Raw genomic sequence first — 13,564 nt, 5'->3', positions numbered from 1 at the left:
GGATAATAAGCCCCAGCTCCCTTAGGCTGTCTTCAGCTGGAGAGGTGTTCCATTCCTCTGATCATCTTTGTAGCCTCTTCTGGACTTGCTCCAAGAGGTCCATGCTCTTCCTGTGCTGGGACCCCAGAGCTGAAGCAGCCCTGCAGGTGGGGTCTGAGCAGAGCAGAGGGGCAGAATCCCCTCCCTGGCCCTGCTGCCCACCGCTGGGTGCAGCCCAGGACACCATTGGCTCTCTGGGCTGTGGGAGCACATGCTGCTGAGCCATGTGGGACTTCTCATCAACCAACACCCCCATGTCTTTCTCCCCAGATTGGATTGCTTCTCAATCCATTCTCTGCCCAGCCTGTACTTGTGCTTGGGATTGTCCTCATTCATATGCAGGACCTCGCTGAACTTTCCAAAGCAGATTTTGAAGGAGAAAGCAAATTGACAAAACTCACCCCCCAAAAACCAACCAAACAAAATTCACCACCAAAAAGGCCCCTGCAAAACAAAACCACACCCCCTTCCCCAAACAAACCAAAAAACCTCCAAACACAAAAACCCCAAACCCCAGAACTGAACACAGCCTCACTTCTGGCATGTAAGTGAATAACCTTTCTGGATAAAGATCATGCTGTAATTCTGTTCTAGACTATCAGAAAGTAATTGTTTACTTACTGACCTACATAATTCAATTTAATTTCTACTTCTAGCAGCAACAGCACAGTGCTGTGCCATTACAGAAGGCACTGGTCATCAACGACAGTTAAAATCCCCAAACAGGGGTTTGGAGAGTACTGCACTCCAGTCATGCCAGATGTGAGTTACAGATTTTCTTACTATATTCTCTCAAATCATCTGAGAAATACAAGCTGGAAAAGTCCTATTACACACAGTGGCAACAAAATGTAGCTGGGTTTAGGAGAGAGCTCAATAAATTTTCTAATGAGTATGCATGGTATTGCTGTTCTTAAAGACCAGAAATGCAGACCTTATGACCAGGAAGCTCCTTCCAATCTTGTTTCCTCTAATGGTTTCTTTTATCACTTGTCAAGGGGAAACAGATCAGTTGTGCTAGAACAGCAAGTCTTAGAGAAGTCATATTAAATATTTATATTATCTTCAGTTGCAGTAAAGTAGGAATTTTGACCTACTTTTCTGTACAGATAGAGTCCTTTAAGAAGCTGTATGTACTTAATGGAAGGCAAAAAAGGCTCAAAACTTTGGGAACCTCCAACAGCTCAGAAAATGCTTGTGCACAGTGACAGAAGAATTTATAATCTTTCAGGATTTTCACTGTTTATTGCAATGAAAACAAATTGCATTTGAGCTTTTGTCAGAGAATTATTCTTTTTACCTTTGCCTCTGATTCCTCCAACCTCATAGGCAGACTTGGCAAATTTTCAGCTCTGGAGATGACTGAAAATGCCAGAAACAAAACCCTTTTCCTAAAGCCATCCTGAATCTGTTGCCTGATGGGAAAGAACTTGTGTATTACTGTAGTAGGCACTGCATTATTAGAAGTTGTCTGTTATGAAAAACATACTCTACATTCAAACACAATGTGGTTAAGCAATTAAAGAATGAGAAAATTGTTTGGAAGAGAGGAGAAAAAGGACATAAAACTGTGGAATGAGTGGCACAGATCAGAACTTTGATGGAGAAGAGGGCAAGAGAAATTGAATAGAAGGAAAGAGGAAATGAGATACAGGGAAGGGCAAGGCACAGCAAAACTAACTTACACAGTAAACAGTTCTACTCTGTCCATAAAAATCACACCAGAATTCAGATTCTTTTGAAGGATTATTTTCAGTGCACACACAATGTGTCAAACAGCAGAACCTCAAAGCTTTGTCACAGGCTGTAAATGTCCCTAAAACCCACAGAATAACAGGGACCACAGCCAGCTGTGTCTAGGGTACAGATCTGTGCCAGTGCCACCAGTATTTATTAGATAGAGGCAGCTATTGAAGTGCTCTTCGTGTAACTGAACTCTTGCAATCTGTCACCATCATTAAAAGCCAAGGGCAGTAGCCAGTGATGGGCACCACCCAGGGAAAGAACCTGCAGTTGGCAGTCCATAGTGGCTTCACTCTGAATAAATTCTTGCTTCTTTTCCTACACCCATGCTGCCTTTCCTACTGTGATTACACATAACTGTCCTGTCAGTGCTCCCCAGGAAATGAGAGGGAGGGAAGATACCATTTTTAACAGCTTTACTTCAGCAGTTCATCTACCCACCACTTTGGGTATCAGTAGCTCCTCTACAGACTACTCCCTGAAGCATCTTGTATCTGTTTCCAGAACAAATGTAAACTGGATTCATTCCTAGTCAGCTCATTTTCTTGTAATTACAAGCCAGATGGAAAAAACCAACAAAAACCTCAAACCCCAGTATCTGTCAGTTTAGCCAGACTCAGATTCACAAGGAAGTCCTGGCTAAACTAAGGCAACCCAGGATTCTTGGTGCCATGCTGCGACCTAGTGAAATCACTTCTCTTTAAAAGGCACTGATGCATACTATACCAAATTTATGGCCTCAAGAAGACAATGTCTTAAGACCTGCTCTCAGAATCCTCCTAAAATATGCTAAGCCCTCCTAAGATTTGCCCTTAACATTCTTTTCTGAATCATTCTTAATACTACTTTCAAGACAGAGTCAGATTACAGAGAGCAATAATATGTAACTGTAGTATATTACATGGTTAACAGAGATTCAGAGTTGACTTTATTCCTCTGTCCTAATGGATATAAAACTAGACAAGAATATACAATTACAAAGCAAAAATGAGCCTTAACAGGGTGAAGAAATCACCACTAATTTAAACAAAAGTTGCCATTATATTAAAATCATTTTACTGCAGTACTTATTACACTGAAATAAGGAGCAAAATACACTTGCTAAGATGCACATTATTGATTTACATAGCAATGTTTCTGGTACTTTGGTCTTTCAACTCTTCTGATGGTGATTCCTGGTTATCATGAGCTGGCTTATAAGAACTTTAGAAAACTTATGCCAGCTTTCTTTTCAAATGAAAACACACTTCACATGTCATTTTAAAATCAACTTTCATGGCTGATAAATTCATGCATACAGGATGCCTATGACATGATTCAGAATGGGAGGTGCAAGCAGCACGCAGGTGACAGCTATTAAGAGCCTAACAGGTTCCAGTGATAGTGTCACTCTCATTAATTAATCCTGCATTTTCCTTCTCTGGTAGATTTAGAAGAACCTGTTCCAGTCAGATAGGCACTGCATTTGGAATACAAATGCATTTGGAAACATCTGACTATGTAACACAAACATTGCTCAGCCAGACTTCCTTAACTGATACAGGAATCTTGCCTTTCCATAAGAAATTAGAAAGTAAAACTGATTCATCTACAGGTCAACAGCAAATACAGCAGCAGCTTGCAGAATTTTGTGAAGTCAAGGTAAAGCCCAGCTGTAAAATGGGATGAAGAAAATCCAGTATAACATAAGCTCACATCTTGAATGGCTTACAGTTAATTTTGGACATTTTCCTAATCTTTCAGCTCTCCATTAGAAACTGAAAAACAAAAAATTCCATCAAGATTCCTTCTTTTTACAGTGTTCTGGTAGACATTCACCAGGAAGAAAACTGCTAGAATAGCTTCCAGTTCTGTGCTCTTTTGCAAAATATTTAAGAGATGAGAGCTTTTACTAGTCTGAAACAGCCCTCTGTGGATAACTAAAGTGCAAATCTGTGCTTAATCTACCACTCATGTTCCCCCATAAACTGGAATGAGCTCCCAAACAAATATCCCAGCAACAATGTGCTAGATTTTCTTTGTTAGTTTTTATCTCTATCACTGTGTACTATTACTCACTGTGGCATGTACTTGCTAAAGCCAATATGAAGACTAAAATTTCTCAAAACAAGGCCTCAAACACTTGACCTGGAAATAGAAAATTATAATGTGTAGCCACTTTTGAAATGGCTGTGTTTTGCACAATTCTAACTAGTCCTTAAGAATGGAGTTCTGAGGAATTTGGTAAGCTGTTTGGCAAATATTAAGCAGTACAACAATTCATCCTCTTCCAGAAGTTTTTCAGGTCACAGACCTAAACAGAAAATGGAATTGTAGATGCGCTGCAGTTCCTTCCCTCTTCTCCTTTTTCTGCTCTTAGTAGGTACCCATTTAAAAATAAATGCAAGCTTAAATCATAGTTGCATTACTTGCATAAGCCACAGGTCTTGTCATCATCCCAAGTTTGTGGTATTAGAAACAAAACAGACTCAACTGTAAAATATTTACCTTGTTTCTTAGCACTCACTACACAGAGCTCACACATAAAGGAGTACATTCAAACTCTATGTCCCTTAGGATTTGCATGCAAAACAGCTATTTACATCTTCATCAAAATTTTTAAAAATTACCTTTTTCGGCAGTTGAAGAAATAGTAACTGGAAGAGAAAAAAAAAAAAAAAGTTAGGCAAATTTGTACAGAATTAAGTAATTGGCTAAAAGTGAGATATACAAGGTTATTGACTTGTTCCAAAGCATATTTCAGGTGTTAGCAGAGCCTCCCCACCCAACACTGGGGTAAAACAGGAGTCAATATTCCTCCAGCCAGCCCTTGATGCTTGGTGAGTTACTGGAAGAGCTGAAGGGATGCAGTTCCCCGGGCTAAGGAAGTGAGCACACTCCACAGACAATAATTAGAATTTATGCATATTCCCCTTCCTATATGCACCTAACTAATTTTTCTGAGTCAACAGCTAGGCCAACAGGTGTACCACTGGAAAGCAGAAAATGAAATTAAAAGTTCTTACTTTCCCTATGAAACTGTTACACGTAACCTTCTTCCTTAAGTTTTCCTTCCCCTCCACTTCTCTCTTCCTGTCACATACTATTTTTTTCTTTTTTCCCCCCTGACCTGAATTCTTCACACATAGTTAAAATCTCTCCACCTCCTTATCTCTTATAGCCTAATCTCCTTTTACGCCAACAGCAAATTCCATTATTCAAATCTACCTTGTACACTGCCTGACTAGTACATCTTCCTGCCCTCAGGCTTCTCCAAAACCTTCACACTCAGTTTATCGGTTCAGGGATGATGCTGAACAGAGAGCGGCTGTACTTGTTGGTTGCTGTGTTCATATCACTTCCCTTGCTGGATTTCTTCCTTGGACACTGAATTACTGAAACTCAGTGAGGAAAGGATCCTTCCATCTTATTGACTCCATCTTATGCAGTAAATTTAAGCTTCTGGTCACCAGCATGAGCAAAATCTTAACAGAGCACACCGTGCCTCCTGCAGTTTAGTTCACTACACATTGCTTCCCCTCTCCCAGCTCTGACATTTCTACTGTCATTAACCTGTGCAACAATCCAAAAGAGCTTTTTCCAGATGTACACTAGACTGTTACATCTGCAGGGCTAGAGTGTGCATTGCAGACCTCCTTCTGAAGGGCAGCTTTGTCACAGAGGTGGCATTTGTCATTTACCTGCAGATACCTACAGGGAAAGTGTCTACCACTGCATTATGCACCTGTGCCTCTTTCCATGGGCAGCAAGAGGCATAATGAGATGATAGCTCATGATGAGGTATGGTTCATGAAATGACCCATTTTTGTTCAGACATGTTTTAGGGTTTTTTTCCTTCTTTCTTGCCCCCATCCCTTTCCTTAAATATCCACCCTCTGTCTGTACACAGAAGCCTCTGCAAAGTAAATGGAAAAGGTTCTGATTCCTTCCACCTAAAGAAGGAAGAAATTACCACTTGGGATAGAACAATGTTGCCTTCAGACTCAAGGATCTGAAGATCCTAAAGAACAGCTTAATTTCACATTAGTTATGCATACTTGCACAGCCTGCTCCCATGTTTCTGCCTGAAACTCCACTGCATGCTTCAGAAGTAAAATTATTTCTATAGCAAATCCTGTGAGTGTTTTTGCTTAAAATTCTACCAATGTGTTACTTCTCCAGTTAAAATGCTTTCAACAATGCAAGGAGGAGACAAAAATTATCTTAAAAGTCAGAAGTAAAATAAGCTTGCAAAGTATGTTTAACTTAAAAAAATACTGAAAGTGCTTTAGATTTAGCTTTGTCTTTGGCTCCTCATATCTTAAGTAAACACCTTTGCACACATTAATTCACAAACATGTATTTCCTTGGACAAGAAATATAAATAGTTCTTAATTATCTTCTGTTGGGGGCAGGAGAACATAGTTATCTATAAAACATCAGGATATCTGGATGTAATTGTCGTTAAAGTACTCCTTAATTTGTAGCCTAATTTCTGCTCTCAGCACAAAACAAAGCTGTGAGCCAAATCTGATGTTTGAAGACTCAAAATAATGAACAGGTTTTGCATGCAAAAACAAAGAAAAAAAAAAGACAGTATTTTATCACACATGGGACTTCATCAAAAAGATCTCTGAATAACCTTCAAAAAATTAATTAAGTTTCACAGCACCAGGGAGATAATTTCTCTTTCATACATAGGTCCCTTAGGTTAGAATGCAGTTATTAGACTGTGTAGAACAATTTTCATTCGAGAAACTCCTGCAGTTTGAGGTAAAAGCCAATGGAAATGCTTGTGATTTTCATCCTGTCTTAACATCCTCAGAAGAAATAAAAGATGTCCTGTTCTCCTCTGTCTCAGAGGCTCATGCAAGTTAATGTTACTGTTTTATCCTTTTCACAGTTCTAATGCCCATTGTCAAGTAGATTAAATGCACAGCAACCCTACTAGTCCAAATCCACTCAGCAGATGGCACATGAACAGTTTTCCAGGATCTTTATACTACAAAGCAAAGCCTTTCTTCACATAAGTCAATCTTTATGTAAAAAAGACTTTTAAGTATTTGCTAGGCTGGCCATCTAACAAGAAGCTTTGTACCATCAAGAAATCAATTCTTGCTTTTGAACTCTACATCAGGGGAGAAAACCTCACAGAACATGATATTGCCATTGTGGGCCCCATCCCTGGCCTGTAGTTACAAGTTTGCTCTCTATTACTTTTCTCCTCTGCTGCTCGTGATGTTTAGATGGCTGTCAGCTTCTGCTAAATTAATGCCATTTTCACTTCAAACGTTTTTGAAATATGGTTTCTTGTTTGGGACATGGGATGGGGAAAAAATCCCAAGGCAGTACTGCCTTTTTGCTTATTGATTTTTTTTTAAACAAAATAAACACTGCTTATGATTTATATGTTAACCTCAGGATGCAGCAGCACTAGATAGATGCATGTACTAGATAGATGCATCAGCAAAAGTTAGTGCCTTAAGCACTGCAATCAACACAAACTGCCCATGATTCAGAAACATAAGTGGTGTAAAACGGCTGCTCTTTTGAGGATTTTAAAATATATTGCCATATCAATTGCTCAGCGACAAAAGCAAAAATATTATTCGGATTTGTTTCTAGTATTAAGTTCCTGGTTTTGAGAAGACTTATGAAGTTCTAGAAAGATACGGTCAGGGAAGGCTAAAACATGACCAGATGGTGAAAGCTGCAGTTTACTTCAATGCAAAGAGCTCAGAAGCATGCACTTGCATGCTCAGGCACTCTTGACTGGGTTTTCACAATGGCCTCAGAATTTCAAAGGATTCAACCTCTCAGTGCTACAGCACCAGGGGAATTGAACAAAGTGAACAAGTCCTGTCCGTCTGACTGCAGTACAGAGCTTTATCTTGGCTACTTTGGGGTTTCCAAAATCAGTCTAAGGAAGGAGTGCAGCAAACCTGCCTGTAAAGAGAGGTAGACAGGCCTACACTGAATTTCATGCTGCTGCAGCTTGCCCAGAAACGTACAGATGCAACACGCTGACAGCTGGTCCACTGAGCAGCTTACCCACTGGACCTCCCAGCATTTTGGAGTCCCTCCAAGATGAAGCACATAATTTGAAGTATGTGAAATCCCTTTCTACAAAATACTACCTCTAAAATGCACCATACAGCCAATATTAGGCTGGATTCAAATGTACTTTATAACTGTCCACTTAGGGAACAAGCACAAATTGCACATTTGACTTTCACAGAGGAAAAAGTTGTCTTAGTTTTGATTTAGACACCTAGCATCACCCCTGGCAACAAAGACACTCTTTCCTTTATGACCCCAGTTGTTGGTTACACTTTCCTAGATACTCTTCCTCACTTTGTTGTCTGTTATCTTTCATCTCACCTATGTCACAAGAACGAAAGAGGCAGGAGCCTACAGCTTTATCACAGGAAACAATCCTGCAGACACAGGGACATCATTAGCTGTGTAACAAATGGAACTGGTGGAAAATGTCACTTTTTGGAAGCATTCCTCTTGGAGTGTGAAGTGATAGAAATGTCACCTTCAGAAAGCTTTGGAGCATTTTTTAAGCTGCTTCAAGGAAACCTCGCAGAATATCTCATCTCTAAAAGAAAAATATGTTAGGGAGCTGGTTTACTTTTAGTTTCAGGCTTATTTTCAGAGTTGCTATGACGTGTTCAAGTATCTTCAACTTACTGCGTAATAGGAAAAAACCAAATCTCTCTATTCTGACGCAAAGAGGTGCTATGATCTCCCAAGACCTTGCAAGAGGCATGCTAAAAGACATTTGTCTTCAAGCTTGGAATAAACTCCCCCCTCTCCAATCACATCTCCCTACTCCCCTAAAAGGCATGTTCCAACCACAGCTAGATATGCTTCCTGCAGAGGAAGAAATTCAATTCCAGCTAATATAGAAGTATAGCAAAGGACAAGAACTGATCTTGTTACTGAAGTGCGATGCTTATTTCCCCATCCACGCCCACGACGGCTCTTAGCAGGAGTCACACTTCAGTTATTCCAGCTCTTCCACAAATTTCAAAAAAACATTCACATTTTGGCTGACATTCCTTAGGGTGGGAAGGAGTGATAAAAGTGTGATTGCATCCCTTCACCAGTTGTACAGCCTTAACTTTTCTCAGCTTTTTATAAAAAGGAGTACAAATAAATAAATAAACATATATATATCACACATACCTATAATACACACACTCACTCATATATTTCCAGAAGTTACCAGCACTGAAATTCAACAGAAACTGCTACAGGCACTGCTCAGTCTGCAAAGGCAAGCACCACTGACATCATCTCACTGTTTACTTTATTCAGAAAATGGCATTTTATTGAAAGTGTAACTAAGATCTATGGTTACATAATTTCCATTTGCAAAAGCAGACCTTAATCAGTCGCAAGAAGCTGATAGAAAAACTATTTACTGATACAAGCAGGACAGTGAGTAAATTTCCATGAGCAAATACTCATTTGGCTTCTGTTACAGGGCAGCAACAGAACATGAAGACCTTAGCACTTCTCCACTGTTCTCTAAAAGCCTTAATTCTGTGACCTTCCCACACTGAGATATTTCTTATTTCCCAACTGGCAGGCGCTCACTAGGTGCTCTCCTCCCTTAACAGCTGGGAGCTGTTTCAGAGAAATGAGTCAAGATGACTAAGTTGACAGCACCACGTAGCCAAAAGCCAAAGCAGGAAAATGTTGCCAGGTCCCTGCCAAAAGGCTATGTGGGTCCAGGAATCACACACTCAATTGCCACCATGAATGCTCTTTGCAGAATTTTGAGCCGTATGAGCTTAGAATTGTATTATCTTCATATGATACTAGACTGATGTATTTAAACTTCAGATATCCAGGAATAGGACACATGTTTCTCCGCTCCCAGCGCACTGCCAGGGATTCAAAAAGTAACATTTTATTGAATGGTGCTGCAGGAGATGTGCCTCCTTTGTGCTGAGCCAGCACGAAGAGCCACATTGCCACACCGTGTGCCTCAGCAGCAGCACTGCCTGAGGCTGGTCTGCAGCACGGCTGCACCATCAGCCAGCTCTGACACGATGCTTGTCTCAGAGGTGCGACCTGTGGTGGACAACTCTTGCTGCAAGGGTGCATAAAAGTTACCCCTGTTAACCATCTACCCACTCCCCTATGGCAGACAAACAGAGAAAAAGTGAGAGCTCGCACTCAGGGTCATGTTTGGGCTGCCAATGAAATTGGTAGCCACCACACTAGAAGTTTGGGTGACCACAAACAGCAGGGCATTGCAGGGTGAAGGGGAATGGCAGCGAGTGACCTCTCACTGTCCTGGGTCACACAGTCACCAGAGGGGAAAGAAATGCTGACAGGGTCACCAATGCCTTAAAGCATGAGCCAGAGCCCAAACTCCTCACATATCCTGTGCTCAGCAGGAACACTTGAGAGAGTTTCCTTGTGACTTCAAATGATCACAAGATGATACCTCCAAAGGCACTGCAGGTAGTGAGTATGTGTGAGAAATCTGGGTTGGGAGGAAATGGGAGGAAGAAAATGCAGCCAGGGAAGAAACACTGGTACAAAGGGGGATGCTCTGCTTTATGACCACATTTCCTACACTCGTGATCGCCATGCCCATTGGTACAGGATTCAGAGAAGCATTATCACAGGGACAGGCAAAATGAATTCATATTTCAAACAAGGCAGTTCAAGCTGCACTGCAGAATGTTTCTGTTACTTGTTACCAGCTATCATTATGATTTGTTTTATGGTTTAAACAATATGAACATGATTCTTCCACTAGAACAAGTAATTGAGAGCAGCTGGAGGCTTGCTGCCCAGAAAATACTCTCTTATCACAATAATAAAGCAACTTTTTATTTAACCAAGGTCTTTTCAGCCTCAATACAGAGAGTACATGCATAAATACAACCAGTCTACAGCAGAAATTAGCATAAGCAATGCAAGATACTTCTTGGGTACTGAGTTACATTTAGCAATGAATTTATCTATGACAACTGGGAAGATTTTTGCTACGTATTGTGGGAACAGTAAATTCTGTGCTACCACTTACACAGTTCAAAAACATAGCTACAAAGGCAGGTGACTTCTGGAACCCACAAAATCCTACAGATGGTTCCTTACCTCTCCATCTACAAAATATTCTTGAAAGTTATACCAAAGGTCTCCTAATGGTCTTCTCAACAAGAGTGCCTGCACTTTTTAATCAATTTCAAAACCAAGAGTTACACTTGGTCAGCACACAGAAGGAAGTGTGGCCAGGTCTTAACCTCAGTCCCACACTTGCGTCCACACCAACTACTGTGTATTGACAGATGTATCAGCCCAAATAACTAAAGGATTTTTCTAAATATGAAGTTAGCACTCAGCTCCAGCAATGCACCCAGTCTGCTGTGCCTGAAAAGCCCCATTCCCCAAGAAGCACTGCTCACTTTCAATTTACCATAATTGCTCAAAATCCGCCTAATGTAACTTGATTTTCTTTGGCTATTTAATTACTATTGACACTGCCCATTCTATTTGCATGCTGATGGGTTTTAAACCCTAGAATTACTTCTACACACTTTCTTCAGCTGGTTACTCATATTACTGGACTTCATTCAATTTTTTACCAAAAATTCTGCTTTATCATAACAGTAACAGCTTTATTGCTCAGTAGCATGGAAGTGCTGTGCATAAATTGCTTCCAATATTGTCTTTAAGCTATCAGACAGAGCCAAAAGAAAGCCTGGTTTCTTCTCAAAAGACAAAGAGAGCTCTTACTTGCATCAGTCAGTGAGCTGTGCTCTCTCTGGCACATCAGCAAATGGGAAAAAGCAGAATTGACAGAAAGGCATGGAAACTCAGAAGCATCTGAGTGGAGCTAGCTAATGTCCACATTAGCTAGCTAATTAATTACATTTGCATTTGAAGGAAAGGTATTTATCCTCAGGCTGGCCAGATCGAGCTCATAGTGACACCACACTCAGGTATCTACACATGTGAAAATGTTTTTGTGTTAGGAATAACTCCAGTAGTTCTGTAGCTGACATTACTAGGACACTTGCAAGAGACAGGAGTGACAAACAGGATAATCAGCTGGTGTTGACAAACACTGTGCTGTACAGAGCTGTCTTACACACCCTGCACAAGATTGGGTGTTCTGCAGGTAATACCAGAAACTGTGAGTATATGTCAAGTAAAATCCAAAGCAAGCAAAAATCCCACCCAACTAACGTATATTTTCATAACAGTATTTTTCAGGTAATTAACAATTTACCAATTCTTTTTGATGAACAGAACACCAAATTTGCAGTTTGTGACTACCAGTCAATACCTGCCTTGAATATAAAGGTCACTTAAAGCTGTCTTATGGCTGAGGACATTACTAGTAAATACATTTACTTCTACACCGGACAGATGAAAATAAGCAACAGTCTTTATTTATCCATTCCACAGAGCTGGCAAGAGAGCAGAAGTGTCAATCCATGGAGAACAAAAATTCCAGACACAGCTGCTGTGACCTGCAGACCTGAACCCTCACCCAGCAGTGAGAACAGTCAGCAGCCAGGAGGGACCTGCTCTGCTAATCAGGCACCTTTTTATGTTTGGCTTCAGACTCTTCCAAAATCAGTTGTTTCCTTGCTTACTGGCACAGCTTGCAATAAGTGTTTCCTTGAAATGTGAGGATAAAACCTCCTTGCAGAACTCTGTGGATAAAGATCTCCTTGTAAATCTCCTTACAAAGCATTAGGCACTCTGTTTTCTGAGGCGAGGATTTTGCTGTCACCAAGTTCACTGAGTAATGGAAGAAACCAAACTGCCCATCAAGCCGACCTCCTCTCATGCATTATGTCACTGGATTCCCTAAGTGAAGTTTTAAGTTTGCAATGTTGGTCAGGTTTGACTGGTATTTGCCACCTCAGGTTAAATATGAATTGCCTGTGTTAAGAGCTAATTTTCAGCCAGCAGTACATTGACAACAGAGCAGCCACTAAAGTAATCTACATGGATTCCTCTCAAGATATTAATAAGCCAAGCTCCTGGACTCAGACCTTTAAGGAACTTTTGTATTGAAAAACATGTAATTGAAAAACCAATATATTAGTTGTGGGAGAGTAGGGATGGGGAACTTCTGTCTTCAACAAACTGGACTTGTAAATACTAATAAATATTTTATATTTTTTAAATTATAAAACTATTTATGGAATAAACAAAGGTTTAAAGACTTCTCATGGTGATTTAGGGAATCTGTTCATATATGGCTTATCAAGTTGATTGGTAACAAATGCTGCCATCTTTTGATGCTGGAGGCTTTGTTGCTTGTTCTTTTCATAAAACAGGATGTTATACATTAAACCTTACTTAGACTAAGACATCCAGAGACAAAGCTTGACTAGATAAGTCTACACCCTCTAGCTTCTTTGCAAAAAGGACGGAATAACAGCAACTCCCCAGGTGCTGCACAGCGAAAAAACCACCAGTAATAAAAGGACAGAAAGTTTTGGATAGAGGACAAGGTCAGAAGGACACCATTTTGTTGCATCAGGTCTCATTTAAGTACCAGATTACTTAGGAATATGAAAAAGTGACAGCACAAAGACTGTACAAGCCACTGCAAAGGGATTTTTGGATACTCCAGAACATCTAGACTAAATCTTTGATAGAATTCCAGAGCTAACAGAGAGGCAAGCATACAAAAGAGCAGAGCCTATCATCCAAGAGCTCTCATTCAGTAACTATTGCTTCCAGCAAATAAATAAAACCAAAAAAATCCTCAGAGCTCACCTGCCTGCTGACAGTTCACCACACATTCTTGGAA

At 40.4% G+C, this 13,564-nt stretch overlaps 1 protein-coding gene across 3 annotated transcripts in view; it reads right to left on the bottom strand.

Moving 5' to 3' along the window:
* The window catches only part of ZDHHC20 (zinc finger DHHC-type palmitoyltransferase 20), a 32,054-nt gene extending 27,639 nt beyond the window's left edge, over positions 1–4,415 (bottom strand). For all 3 annotated transcript variants that reach the window (XR_005956820.1, XM_041487246.1, XM_041487247.1), the window contains exon 1: positions 4,392–4,415. The gene's annotated coding sequence lies outside the window, so the exon portion shown is untranslated. The remainder of the gene's footprint in view (positions 1–4,391) is intronic.
* Positions 4,416–13,564: the final 9,149 nt, after the last annotated feature.

Source organism: Pyrgilauda ruficollis, unplaced genomic scaffold (genome assembly GCF_017590135.1).
Source record: "Pyrgilauda ruficollis isolate IOZ18807 unplaced genomic scaffold, ASM1759013v1 scaffold8, whole genome shotgun sequence".
NCBI classification, from domain to species: Eukaryota; Metazoa; Chordata; class Aves; order Passeriformes; family Passeridae; genus Pyrgilauda; species Pyrgilauda ruficollis.
This window is presented reverse-complemented; position numbering and strand designations above follow the sequence as displayed.